The sequence below is a fragment of the Pan troglodytes genome, chromosome 4, assembly GCF_028858775.2.
Source record: "Pan troglodytes isolate AG18354 chromosome 4, NHGRI_mPanTro3-v2.0_pri, whole genome shotgun sequence".
NCBI classification, from domain to species: Eukaryota; Metazoa; Chordata; class Mammalia; order Primates; family Hominidae; genus Pan; species Pan troglodytes.
This window is the reverse complement of record NC_072402.2, coordinates 152,080,786-152,095,587: the sequence shown is the minus strand read 5'-3', so window position 1 is coordinate 152,095,587 and position 14,802 is coordinate 152,080,786. Positions and strand designations below refer to the sequence as shown.

At 47.4% G+C, this 14,802-nt stretch overlaps 1 protein-coding gene and 1 long non-coding RNA gene across 4 annotated transcripts in view; one reads left to right on the top strand and one right to left on the bottom strand.

The window, feature by feature from the left end:
• LOC134810120 (uncharacterized) overlaps positions 1–12,574 on the top strand; it is a 56,071-nt gene extending 43,497 nt beyond the window's left edge. Inside the window, exon 3 of the long non-coding RNA XR_010157382.1 lies at positions 9,330–12,574. This is a non-coding gene — a long non-coding RNA (uncharacterized LOC134810120). The remainder of the gene's footprint in view (positions 1–9,329) is intronic.
• The window catches only part of GALNT10 (polypeptide N-acetylgalactosaminyltransferase 10), a 326,091-nt gene that overhangs the window by 18,598 nt on the left and 292,691 nt on the right, over positions 1–14,802 (bottom strand). The gene's annotated exons all lie outside the window — the stretch shown is intronic.

Sequence of the window (14,802 nt, the reverse complement as noted above, 5' to 3'; positions counted from 1 at the left end):
TGAGGTGGAACCAAGAAGGTGAAAGTAAAGGCAAGGGAACAGGTGGGAGAAGAGCAAGTGCAAAGGCACCAGGGCAGGGCCAAGCTTGGCATAATCAAAAAGAAAGCCAGGGCAGGAGCAGAGGGAGAAAGGGGAAGAGGGACAGGATGGGAGGCCAGAGAGGCGGGCAGGGCTCCCGCAGGGGCCTCTCGGGGCAGAACAAGGAGTCTTCACAGAAGGTCTTCAGTGAGGGAGACACACAATCCACTTACATCTTACAAAGATGACTCTGCCTGTGGGGTGGAGAACAGCCTGATGGGGCAGGCCTGGGGGAGAGTAGGCCCAGGAGGCTCTTGCAGTCGTCCTGATATGAGGCCGTCCTGACCCTGGGTGAGGGGTGCTGAGGCGATGGGGGGACACAGCTGGATTCAGGACATTATTATGAATCTCACTACCATAGTCTCTCATTTGTGGAATGGGGGGCAGGAATGGGGACATCTGCAAACCAGATTCTGTGCAAAAGTGCTCTTTTCAGTTGGAACTGCTCGATGAGGTCGTGGGGATTGGGCTTCACGTCTTGATTAATTCAGGGGCTCTAGAAGGGCTTGCTCTTCCACCTGGCTCCTAAAAGGTCCTTTGTCCCCCACTACTTCCTGCTGTCTCCATCCCCAGCCCTGATGTACTCTGGCCCTCCCGAGAGGGGATGTGCACAGGGCTGCAATTAGTGGAAGTGCTGCCTGGAGAAATGCAATTATATTCTGATCTTGGGGGAGAAAAAAAAATCCAGCCAGTCAATAGAACAGAACATTGGTCTCGAGATAATGGGCTCCTGATGGTAGATTAATGTCAAGGCCAAACCAAGAAGTTTCTTTTCAAAGCAGGAGATATTGATCAGGCGCCAGCATCCCATAACAATAACTCTTCCTTTATACAAAGTGATTGATGTGGAAGTGATGCTTTTGCCTGGCGGGTATTGCCCAGGTCGCTGCTGGGCTGCCCTCTGCCTTTCAGGTGGTGCAGTGGCCCTGAGCAGGTGGGACACCTTACCCTGCTCTATTTCTGAACGTCTCCCAGGCAGTTGATCAGGTCGGCATCCAGCTTCCTTGTCTTCATATTAAACTCGCATTAGCTAATGAGGCTCTGTGTCCAGCTCTGCTTGGCAGAGGCACCTAACTTTATGCAGGTGGATGATAAATTTCCAAATCCTTCTCTTTGCTGTGACCTCTGGTTTCTTTGGCCCCAATCATGCTGGCCATCAGCCTGAAGGTTCCTGAGGGACCAGGGTGACCCTGATATGTCGGGAGGCTTGAGGCATCCAGGATGCCCTCAGATTCCTGGGATGTCTGGAGGGTTTGGTCAGTGGGTTTACTCCATGGCTTCCCTGCCCAGCACAGGATGCCCTGGTGGCCGACTCTGAATGTGAACTACCCTCAGGAAGACAGACATCTGTTCAGATGAAGCTGCTTCACTCCTGGGTCCTTTGAGAGCATCCCAGTGCAGGCCACGCCCATCACTTCAGAATGTCCTCTGGCCTGACCAAGAGCCCCGTGCAGCCCTCCACCCTCACCTCATTCCACTCACTTCTTGCTCACCACACCCATTGACTCCCCTCACAGACTCCCCCCTCTGCGTGGCTACCTCCTACTCATCCTTCAGGTCCCCTTAAGAGCCACCTCCTCAGGGGCTTCTCACCCTTTTATACCTACACACAGCATCTTGCTTCATTGCCTTTTACCAGAAGTGAAATATTAATTATTCACAGGATTATGTCCCTGGTCTAATCTCCCTGCAATGGGCATCTGTTGTTTTTGCCTGTCCAGTGCACCTTCTCCCTATTGGGGACTGTCCTCCCAACTGCTCCACCTGGGGCCTGTGACCCAGGATGGCCAGCTGGAGCACCCAACCTCCTGGGCTCTGGAGCTGGTGTAGGGCAGGGTAATGGGGTATATATTTAATGGTCGCCACACATGCTGGTGCTTGATGTGATGGCCACACACTTTCTCTGGGGGGAAGAGCAAAGTGGACAACACACTGCAGCTGCCAGTGATCACCTCTGCACCACACAGTAAGGGAGGGCCTGTCCGTGAATGCAGCGAGCACCCAGCAGGGCAGTCCCAAGAGAGGGAAAGAGACACCTGTTTGAGCACCTGGAAGCAGGCCTGTTGAAGACAGCCCCTCACCCCCGCCCCCACCATGGCTTTTCTCGGCTACGGCTAGTTTAAGATGATTTTGTCACTTTTATATTTATTTCTTTTCAAGACAGGGTCTCCCTCTGTCACACAGGCTAGAGAACAGTATCACAATCACTGCTTACTGAAGCCTTGACCTCATGGGCTTAAGTGACCCTCCTGCCTCAGCCTCCCAAGTAGCTGGGGCCACAGGTGTGTGCCACCATACCTGGCTATTTTTTTTTTTGTAGACATGGGGGTCTCCCTGTGTTGCCCACACTGGTCTTGAACTCCCGGGCTCAAGCAATCCTCCCACCTTGACCTCCCAAAGTGCTAGGAATACAGGCATGAGCCATTGCACCCAGCCTTTCTGTCACTTTTAACATTAAGAGTCCTTACCAACCCCTCTGTGCCCTGCCAGACTCAGGGCCAGTGTTGGCAGGAGTCTCATCTGTTGTATTTGCCATTGGACCCCCAGTGCCTAGCACAGTGCTCTGCCCGTAAGAGGCACTCGGTCATGAAGGAGGAGGTGAATCAAGACTGATTCAAAGTCTTGAGCATAGGGACTTGACTAGAGAGAAAGATGACCTCATTTTGTCATCCATTCTTCAGTCACTGGCTCCAGGGATGAACTGTCTTTTTTGCTTCCAGTAATCCTAGCAACAATATAAGTCATGAGCAGGGAGCCCGAGGTTTCCTCGTTTCTCGGGCAGAAGGCACCATTGCCATCTCTTTCGGGCTGGATCCTGGCTGGGTTTGTCTGGGGTGAAGTGGAACAGATGTAGGAGGCCAGAGAGAGCATCGCCGTCATGCTCCTGGCTTGCTCACCTCCCTCTTGTGACAAACAACTCTCAACTCTGCCACGGAGAGACAGGATGCCAAGACAGGAGGGGACTCTCCTTCCAAGGACAGGCTAGCGGGGTGGTGCTGGCCACAGATTCCAGGCCCTGTCCTTTGTATCTTTAGGCTCCTCCCTTTCTTCACAGCAGAGGTAGTGACCATCCAAGACCCAGACAGGCACTGCAGACACTGCAGCCTGATTCCCCTCATACCAATCCTCATACCACAAATGCCTGCTATGTGACCTCCTGCAGGTCATTGAACCTGAGAGCCTCACTCTCCTCAACTGTGATGTGGGGATGATGATGGCTGTTGAGATGGCACAAGACAGTGTGTGAAAAGCTCTTAGCTTGGTACCTGGCTCTTAGAGAACCGGATGAATGTTAGTCATTTCTACTTGCAGAAGGACGAGAAACACCACCACCCTGAAATTACAGAGCGCCTGCCCTCTGCCAAACAACATCAAGTTTTTTCACCCTATGGCCTGATTTCCCAAATGGAGAGACTGAAGTGCAAAGAGAGGAAGTATTTTTTCTTAACTAACTTGGTGGCAAAACCTTCAAGTGACCAAGAGAATGATATTATTATGAATCTTGCTACCATATTCTCTCATTTGTGGAACAGGGGGCAGGAATGGGGACATCTGCAACCCAGATTCTGTGCAAAAGTGCTCTTTTCAGTTGGAACTGCTCCATGTGGTCGTGGGGATTGGGCTTCATGTCTTGATTAGTTCAGGGGCTGTAGAAGGGCTGCTCTTCCACCTGGCTCCTAAAAGGTCCTTTGTCCCCCACTACTTCCTGCTATCTCCATCCCCAGCCCAGACATACTCTGATGGGGCAGGTGGGGTGGGGCAGGGTCCCTGTATACCATTTGGGGCCTGGCCACCCAAGAGCACTGTCCTCTCACCCAAGAGGCAGGAGCAGAGTCCAGCTGGGGACAAAGAGAAGGGGAGCTCCAGGGATGGCAGCAGCTGGATCATCTTTGACCAGGAACCCATCTTGTTCGAGATGCAGACAAATACAGGCCACTGAGATGACATTTTGCAGTTCCTCTCCTTGTGTTGCTGTCAGCTTTCTCCCTGCTCTGTCCCTTCAACTCCCACCCCTGTAGGGGGATGCAGCTGTCTGCTCTGGGTCCCTTGCTGCTCCACCGCAGGAGTTCCCAGCACAGGAGTTCCCAAACATACCCTGCCAGCTTGTTTCCAGGCCCCTTTCACTGCCCCTGTGGCAGTCTTCTCATAGAAGCACCATGCCTCTAGACAAGTACAAATCTAATTGTGAAAGCCTGTTCCCCATTCATTTTCATTGCTGCTTTGATTTATTTTATTAGCAAACTTCTTTTGTGTGATGATAGGCTTCATTACAGTGCCTATAAAAGACAATTACCCGCTCTTATCTCCTAAACTGAGGGGGAAAGAAACGAGTGGTGATGTGCATTGGGAAAACACAATGGGACCCAGAAAGAGAGCGCAGTGGAAGGGATCGTCCATGGAGGGGAACCCAAGAGGGCAGGGGCTGGGGCAGAGCTTCTCTCTGTTGAGGAAATGGCTGCCTGGAAGCTAGCCAGGAATGGCACGGCACCCGACCTGCCCAGAGATAAGGAAAAGACTGGCAGCTGGCCACGGCTTTTGCCGTTGGCATCTCAGCTGAGGACCCCTATGAAGTTCAAACCCTAATCAGTTGCATTTGGGGGAAAGACTATACTAATAATTGCCACCAATCATTCAGCATTCACTGTGTGCTTGGGAGGCACATAGGGTAGCGGTTAGGAGCTTGGTTCTGGAATTAGAACTGAGGTCCCAAGCAGGCTGTTAAGCAAGTTTTATAAGTCTGAAAGCCTCAGTTTCCTCCTCTGCAAAATGGGAAAAATTACTGTGCCTACCTCCTTAGGGTTGTGGTGAGGCTAAAATGAGGTAATGTAGAAGCTCAGAGGACACCGTGAGCTATCCATATGGTGTCCTGTGGGCACGTGGCCCATCGCTACTGGTGGAGGGCGTTGCATGAATGCTACACAATTCCCGGCTGAAAAGAAACTCATATTATTTTGAATGTATTGGTTTGTTTTCAACAAGATATTGTTTCAAGAAGTATCACCACCGTGAAAGGACAACCTCAGTCATGCTGGTTTTGGATGTTTACTGGATGCAGCTGGTAAAAAAAAAAAAAAAAAGTAGAAAAGAACAACTTTAGTTTTAAATTTACTTCTAAATTTAAGCTGTATTTTTTTTTTGAGACGGAGTCTTGCTCTGTTGCCCAGGATGGAGTACAATGGCACAATCTCGGTTCACTGCAACCTCCGGCTCCCAGGTTCAAGTGATTCTCCTGCCTCAGCCTCCCGAGTAGCTGGGATTACAGGTGCCCACCACCATGCCCAGCTGATTTTTGTATTTTTAGTAGAGACAGGTTTTCCCCATGTTGGCCAGGCTGGTCTCGAACTCCTGACCTCCAGTGATCCACCCTCCTTGGCCTCCCCAAATGCTGGAATTACAGGTGTGAGCCACCGCGCCCAGCCTAGTATTTTTATATGATACAGTTTTAAGCATATGTGCATCTAAATTAATAAATTAAACATAGGACTATTTCAACAATATCCTTAAGTGTTTATAGTTAGTTACTTCCCCAACAAGGGCGAGATGGTTACTTTACATTAGGTTTTGACTCAGATTTGGAAATACAGCAATCTCACAGCAACCCAGCGAGGGAGGCACGATCACACCCTTTACACAAGAGGAAACCGAGGTTTACTTAACACTTTCCCCAGGGTTGCCCAGTGCATAAATGGCAGAACCCAAAATGGAACCTGGGTCAGAACTAGGCAGATCTGAGAGTTCCACAGAGACTGTGTTTTCCTAAGGTCTGGACCCACCCTATCATGGTCTTCCTCAGAGATCCCTAACAGCACTTGTATTGTCTGCAGAACAAAGGGGTCACCCTTGGCTTGCAATCAGGCCCTCTGCCACCTGCTCCCATCTATCACCTCCTACCCTCTCCATACCCGCTGGACTCCCTATGTGGATGCTGCTGACAACTGGCTGCAATGCATTCACTTTTCTGCCCCAGGGGCTTGTGAATTTTTCTTTCTGTGACTGTTGAAACCCCAAACAAACATTAATTATCTAATTCATTTATTCATTCATTCATTCATTCATACATGATCTGGTCATTGGTCAGGTTTGTTCTAAAAACCATGCTGGAAAAAATGGAACAGAAACGAACTGCCAAGGGTGGACCAAAGATATAGAGCCTTGAAAGCCGGGTGAAGGTATTGGAACTTGTTGGCCAACCTGCCGACCAACCTGCCCATTTACTCTGTCCTTCCACACCCACGCCTGAGCATCCTCTCTGCACAACCTCCCACCTATTCATTACAGCTGCGATTTTCAACCTTGGGCCTCATCGGAAGCACCTGCACGGCATGTTGAAACACAGCTGGCTGGGCTCCACGGCAGCCTCTGACTCAGCAGCCTGGGGTGGAGCCTGATAATTTGCATTTCTAATAAGTTCCCCGGTGATGCTAATGCTGCTCGTCCAGGGTTCACACCTTGAGAGCCACCACGTACTGGAATGGTGACAGCGTCTCAGGTGACTGTGCCTGCCAGTTCACACTATATTTCCTAACAGCCCTGTGAATTTGGGATGATTGGTGCCCCTCTGTAGATGGCGAAATAAAAGTTCAGGAGAAAGGGCAGATGAGTCCAAGATCTCACAGAGAGTTTGTTCCAGAACAGGGCCTAGAGCCAAGGCCTTTAGACCTGTCTTGCCAGCCTCTTTCCACTCTTGTCTTCCTGCAACCACAGCCCGATCACAACAACCACAACCATGCTGACATTAACAGCTATCATTTAGCGAACATTTATTATGTTCCAGGCACTGAGCTAAGCTTTTAATATATTTTGGCTCACATCATGCTCACGACTGCACTATGAAGTAAAGATTATTCTATCCCCTAAATAATATAAAGAGGAGAGGTTAAGTCACTTTCCCAAAGTCACACAGCAGCTAGCTCATTGAATTTGCACTAGAACCCAGGCAGTTTGATGCTGAAGCCCATCTGTGTAATACTGTGCTGTTCTGCCTCCTTACCTGAGGGTTATGATCAGAACAGCTGCCACTTATTGAGTGCCTCCTCTTTGGTTAGCTCTAGGCCAAATATATGTATCATCCCATTTAGTTCTTACAACAAACTTTTGAAGAAGTTATTTTATTACCACTTTTAGGGATGAAAGAGACAAGGCACCATGAGGTAGGTGTGTGCTGGTTAGGGAGTAACATACACACAGGCGACCCTCGGGCCTTTGAGCCGTCTCCTTGGAGGAGTGGTGGGAGAAGCAGGCTCCACAGGCAGGGACACTCATGGAATTTCAAATGACTTGCCGAGAGTCATGAGCAGAATGCCTTCCCTGTTTCTAGCAGACGGCTCTTGCAAAGGCTGGGCATATGTGGCCCCAGGACGAAAATGCTGCATGTATCAGAGCATATTTCCATCATCCTTGGATAACACAGGGAAAGGAAGAAATGAGGACCAGGTTCCTGGCAGCCATGCTGCAGCTGTCCGAGGCAGAGGGTGCTGGTAGGGGCAGGGAAAAGGATGGGGAAATGCATTGCCATATAGTTGCCTGATAGTGGCCCTGGATATCCTTCTGGTGCTTGGGCTGGCCTTTGGCAATCATTTCTCCGTCCTGTGTGGCAACTTAACCCCTCTCAGGGCTGGTCCTGACCTCTGGGCTCTTCCTGGAACACGGGCCTCTCTTTAGACTGGATACACCTTTTCTCTACTCCTACCACCAGGCGGAATGAGATGAGCACTGGGCTTGGAGCCAGGGCATCTGGGATTTAGCCTTGGCACTGCCACCTTCCGGCGGAGGGACCCTGCCCAGTCACCTAACCGCTCTGGGCCAGGTTGCAATATCACCCTTGCTCAGCTTCTGGGTGTGTCCTGCCTTCTTTTCACACGTCCTGTTTCACTTAGTCTTCTTGATAACACTGAGTTTTATGGGAAAATAAAAAAAATCAGAGTTTTTTTTTTTTTTTTTTTTTTAAGTCTGTTCACGTAGCCTGGGACTGGGCTAGCCTTTCAGTAACCATATCAGTATCACACAAAGCGAACCCCAGTCTCCTCTGAGTCTTCATTCCTCTACCCAGAGAATGGGTTTTCCTCTCAGAACAAGCTCAAAGACCTTCCTGACTTCTGCAGGGGAGGGTGTCCTCCCTCTCGTCCCCTCACATGGCTTTCTATCACTCCCTTGCTCCTGCAAGCCTGCCTCATGGAACCCTCAGACCAATCTCTATTTTGCCAAGGACGGTGGGGCCCACCTCTGCCTCTTGGAGCAGACCCTGCAGAGTTGCTCTTGGAGGCCTCAGGCCTTCCCTGGGAGTCTCTGCACTGCTGACTTGTGCAGAATCTCATCTCAGAGCTTGCAAATGGCCCAAACAATGTGCTGGAATGTATATGGATGGGGGTGGGCTGGAAGTGCTGAGAACCCAACATTTTCTTCTTTTTTTTTTTTCTTTCCTTTGAGACAAGTTCTCACTCTATCACCCAGGCTGGAGTGCAGTGTCATGAACATGGCTTATTGCAGCCTTGACCTCCAGGCTAAAGGAATCCTCCTACCTCAGCCTTCCAAGTAGCTGGGACTACAGGCACGCAGCACACCACCATGCCCAGCTAATTAAAAGAATTTTTTTTTAGAGATGAGGTCTCACTGTGTTGCCCAAAGCTGGTCTTGAACTTTTGGGCTCAAGCAATACTCCTGCCTTGACCTCCCAAAATGTGAGAATTACAGGCATGAGCCACTGTGCCTGGCCCCTTCTTCTTGTAACTCTTCCTGGTTACAGAAGTAATACGTACTTATGATGAACAAGTTCAATGTTACAGACACACATTAGGTAGAAAGAGACGGCTGTACTTTGAAGCCCTCCCACCCCCAAAGGCCACTAGGGATGAAGGGTTCATGGCACTGTGAGTCATTTTCAGAAGTGAGATGGGCTGGGTGCAGTGGCTCATACCTGTAATGCCAGCATTTTGGGAGCCCGAGGCAGGAAGACTGCTTGAGGCCAGGAGTTTGAGACCAGCCTGGGCAACATATGGAGACCCTGTCATTACAAAATATTAAAAAATTAGCTGGGAGTGGTGGTGTAGACCTGTAGTCCCAGCTATTTGGGAGGCTGAAGTGGGACAACTGCTTGAGCCCTGGGGTGTTGAAGCTGCAGTGAGCTCTGATCACGTCACTGCCCTCCAGCCTGGGCAACAGTGTGAGATCCTGTCTGAAAAAAATGGTTTTTGTTTTTTTTTGTGTGTGTGTGGAGACCTCCAATTTATTTTACGTAATATTTTCTTGTTTAGATATGCTCTAACTTATCCCCAAAGGACGTGCATTTGGGTCATTTTCAATCTTCTGCTATGGTAAGTAACACTTCAGCAAATAAATATTTGCTCATCACTGTCTCTCTTATATAAACTCCTGGGCATGGAATTTCAGGTCAAAGAATGTGCTTGCTCTGAAATGTAATGGATTTTGCCAAATTGCTATTCACAGAAGATATACCCACTTACACTGCCCCAAAGCCTACATTTTTCTCACTTTAGTTTGGTCACATTGTCCTGGTTGGATACTTTCTGTCTCCTGTATCTCATAGTTGGAGATATCCTAACCATGGCCTCCTGGGGACACTGTGCAGTTTCCTTTCTGCCCATCCTGCTGCCTCCACCCCTAATCCAAACAACCCCTCATATCTGTGTATGTCAGAGGACTTTCCACACAGCATCTCATTTGATCCTATCTTGTGGAGTAGGAAGGAAAACCATATCAGCACAGTCTGGGGTATGAGGACTGGAGGTGAAACAACTGGCCCAGGGTCCTAGGATGGAAGGAGAGCCTCCTTGCTGAGCACTTTCCCACCATACACCATTGTCCAAAGATGGCCTCCTAAGTCTGGGAAGGGTAGTACCAAGGAGGTATATCAGTTGGAAGTGATGCCACTAACACACTAACACTTACTGAAAACACTGATGTGGGCCAGAGACTGGGGATATAGAGGTGGACAAAACCTCCTCCCTGCCTCCGGGAGCATGCAGAGATGGGAGTGCAATGTGGGGTGGTTCCCAGGCAGCATGGGGAGCCATCTATATAAGCTGAGATTGGAAGGATGAATGAGGGTTGGCCAGACTAAGGAATGGCATTTCAGGAGTGTACAGTGTGGGCCTGCAGAGAGGGGCTGGCCCATAAGCCTGGGTCTTACATGCAGTCTTGTCTGGCTGGGTAAGACATCTATGGTTTGCTCTGCCCCACATCCATTCTCCTTCTGGGCACAGCACCTGGACTTTCCTTTGGGTAACTAGCCCATCCCCACCTTCCTGCAGTCACAGGGCATGTGACTGCAGGTGACCAATTGCAGTATTGTTCAGGGATGGGCATGGGGCCAGCAGGCCAATGAGACTCAACCTGGGGACTTGTACAAGATGATGGAAAAAACAGACCCGCCTTCCATGGGCTGCTGAGGATCTCCATGAGAAAAAACCCACCTGAGAGGGAAGCCAACTCAGATGAAATAGGGACTAGGCATTGAGAGAGACCTAGCCCGAGTGAGATGACTGAGTCCCTGCATCCAGCCCAGCCTTAGGGTCTACCCTGGAATTTCAGTTATGTGAGCCTATCAATTCTGGTTTTTGCTTAAATCAGATTGACTAGGGTTTTGGTTATCTGTAAGCAAGAATCCAGACTAATGCAATGGGATAAGAGGAAAAGGGGAAAGGAGAGAGCAGTAGGGCCAGCTCATGAACCTAGCTGGAGGCTAGGCTATGGAGTTAAAGACTTGTCCAACCACTAGAACTGGGAAGATTCTGACTTCCATGTGAGAACTTTGCTCTGCTGAGAGAGACAGACAGAGAAGGAGGGAGGGAAAGGGAAAGGGAAAGTGAAAGTCAATGACTTTTCTAGAAATTTCAGAGCTGTTGGAATACTTTTTGGGGATTTTCTCATCAGGATAGAGAATCCGGTCTGGAATCAGCCCTCAGCCCTGAAGGTACGTGTTGATTGATCTTAATTTCTGAAAATACACTCATGCCTTTCAGACCGGGCTTCTCTCTGTCACCAAGAAAAGGGATCTTAGCAGAGATGAATCAGAGGGAATTCGGTCCTTCGTAAATGCCAGCTCTGGCTGAAAGAGAACACCTGCATTCCAGCAGGGCGCTGCCAGGGATGAATGGGCTCACCTGTTCCCCTCAGCCCTGCAGGCAGTCTTTCCACAGGGTCCTGGGAGACAGTGCACTGGCAGATGGGCTGTTGCTGGCTCCAGGAACTCTCCTTTTCCAAGCCAGGAGAGAGAAAGCCCAGGGAGAAAAGTCTCCCTTCCGGACCTCAGGAGCCTCCTCATTACACTGTCTCATTTCCTCTGGAGAGTGACGGACATAATTGGATCAAATGGAAATGTAAGCCAGCCTCCTTCCCCCTCCCGGATGAGATACTTCCAATATGGCTTCATTACCAAGTCTATTGTAAATAACTGTGGAGAAAAATGCCATTTGTTCTGCCATAATTGCCTGATGAGCATCAGTAGATGGGTCTTTGAAACACATAGAATGAAATCATTTTGGGCTGGTTTAGAAATTCCTTTGTGCAAATCCTTCTCCATTCACTGTTCTCCATGGAGGGGGTTCTGAAGGGGGTCTTCTAGAGCAAGGAGCCAGTTAGGAGCTTGGAGGCTGATTCTGGCCAGGGACACACTTACTTGGAGTATTCAGCCAATATTTGTTAACTGCTGTCAACTAAAGAAAAAAAAATGAAGCTTTTAAAGAATTAAAGTTAGTTTTATTTAGAAGTCTTATTGAGGATTATAGACCAAGGCCTCTAGCCTGGGAGGAGGCTTTTAGAAAGGTTCTCTGACTCCTCCAACGTAGTATTTTAGTTTATACATAGGTGGTGAAGATTTAGTATGTGTAAAATTACATCAAGGTTTGGGTGTTAGAGTACATCTGGTTATAGATTACAGAAACATAGTCACTAATCTTGTCGGGTGTTATGAGTAGAGAAAGGCGAGGACTAGGGTCATTTATCTTTGATGGAATGTAGTGACTCAGGCGAGAGACATGGGGGGCCATGCGTTCTATCCTGTTTTGCCTTTAAAACATTTTTCCAGAGAGCTGCACAGTGTCCCGGAGTCAGGGGCTTTGTGAAATTCTCCCAGCAAAGGGAAATGGGCAAACATGGCCTCTTACATTTGCCACTTTGTCTCACAAAGTTTTTGGTCATAAATTGTTTGGTTGTGTTGATAAGAATTAATGTTGATTGCCATCTGTAGTTAGAAGGGCTCTTGTTTAGGAAGGTTGGTAATTTTTAGTTGTAGTTGTATCAGACCTAGTGCGTTTTTTAGCCTTTTCTTGGAAAATATGTTTTGGACTGAATTTAGTTCTCATTAGTAGGATGCAGGGGGTTTTTGATGGTGTCTTTTTTTGTATTTAATACAATATTTTAATAGGATTATTATGAGGATATTATAGATTCTATACAGTAATACAGACTTCATAGTAATAAAGTCTGTTGTAGATTGGAAAAAATATGATATTTAATAAAATTGGAATATATATTTGTATACTTCTAATTGTATTATTTTTTATACTTATATTTATTGGAGTCTTTTTTATGAAAAGCAATGTTGGACTAGAATTTATTGTAAATGCCTTTATAAGAATTTAGAATAATAATTCTAAATAAGTGAGAAAAATAGAATAATCCCAGTTAAAATTTGATAAAGGTTTTTGATTTTTTTTTTTTTTTTGACATGGAGTCTCGCTTTGTCGCCCAGATTAGAGTGCAGTGGCACAATCTCGGCTCACTGCAACCTCTGCCTCCCAGCTTCAAGCAATTCTCCTGTCTCCACCTCCTGAGTAGCTGGAATTACAGGCATGTACCACCACGCCTGGCTAATTTTTGTATTTTTAGTAAAGATGGGGTTTCACAATGTTGGCCAGGCTGGTCTTGAATTTAGTTATTTTATTATATGTAGTATTTTAAAATGATAACCAGAATTATGGCTGACAGTGTTATATCAGAACTACTAGACTTTTATACATTTTACATATTTTTAGAATATTTATAAGATATTTATATAAATATAATTTTAGAAAAGATTTAATACAATAATAAAAATTATGACTCATAAAAATTGGTCTCATAGTGCGTTTTCTGTGTTGGACCAGGCTTTAGGTACTTGGGATATGGCGGTGAGTGAAACACAAAAAGATCCCTCCCCCACTGACTACTCTTTGCTGATAAGCTTGGAAGCAGCCTCAGAATGCATATCAACACCCACCTGGGGCAGCCCCTACCAATGGATCAGAGTTGGCCTGGCAGGGAGTAGAAACCTATTTGCTGTCTCTCTCTCTCTCTCTCTCTCTCTCTCTCTCCCTTTCCCCCTCCCTCTCTCCCTCCCCACTCCTTCTCTCTCTCTCTCCCTTTCCCCCTCCCTCTCTCCCTCCCCACTCCTTCTCTCTCTCTCTCTCTTTCCTTCTTTTTTTTTTTTTTTTGTTTTTTTAATGAGATGGGGTCGTGTTGTGTTGTCCAGGCTGGTCTCAAACTCCTAGGCTCAAGAGATCCTCCCATCTCGGCCACCATTCCTGGCCCTATTTGCCACTTCCGACTTAGATTGTTATTAATTCCATTAACTAAGAAATTGCAGAATATCCAAGTAAATTAGGAATAATCCCAGAAGAGGCAAAAAAAAAAAAAAAAAAAAAAATCCCAGAAAGGGTGAGGCAGAGGTCCATAAAACATGGCAGGTTTTCAGAACAGTCTGGGTATGATTTAAACAACAACAAAAATAGCAGGTCAGAGCGTGGGCTTTGGAGTCAAGCAGACCTGCATTTGGGCCCCAGTTCTGCTTCTTCCGGCTGTGCGAGGCCTTGGTCTGAGCTTTGCTTGCCTTCCTGGTGAAACGGGTATAATAATGATACAACTCTCCTAAGGTTGTTGTGAGGATTAAACAAGTCAGCATGTATGAAGGGCTTGGCACACTGTCCTGTTAGCTATGGTCAGGACTGAACTTCACTTGTTACACGCTGGAGTGGATGCACCATTGTTTATAGCTGGTATCTGTTCTGGCTGGATGTGCTTGTGTCATCACAGTTGTTACATATTTTGAATATTACCCTTATGTGAATATTAATTTTATTTAGGGGGCTGGTCTCCTTATGGGAGACAACTTCAGAACTCTGGTGGTTAAAATAGATATAAACTGGCCAGGCACAGTGGCTCACACCTGTAATCCCAGTACTTTGAAAGGCCGAGGTGGGTGGATCACCTGAGGTCAGGGGGTCAAGACCAGCCTGGTCAACATGTCGAAACCCTATCTCTACATTAGCTGGGCGTGGTGGCGGGCGCCTGTAGTCCCAGCTACTCAGGAGGCTGAGGCAGGAGAATCACTTGAACCCAGGAGGTGGAGGCTGCAGTGAGCCAAGATCGCACTACTGCACTCCAGCCTGGGCAGCAGAGTGAAACTCCATCTCAAAAAAAAAAAAAAACAAAAGAAAAGAAAAGAAAAAAAAAGGATATAAACTGCTTTTCAAACCTAAATAACATCAATAGAATTGTAGGTTTTTTTTTTTTTGGCTAATCAAGAATTTATGTTCTCCAGTTCTGAACTACTCAACCACTGTTGCAGATAATAATATTAATGTATCGATAATAATCTTTAGGATAATTTATTAAGAAGCACCTAATAAGCATGGTCTCACTTAATCCTCTCAACAACTCTGTGAGGATTAACGTTTCATTAAACCGACTTTATGGAAGTAGAAACCAAGGCTCAGTGAGGTGAGGATT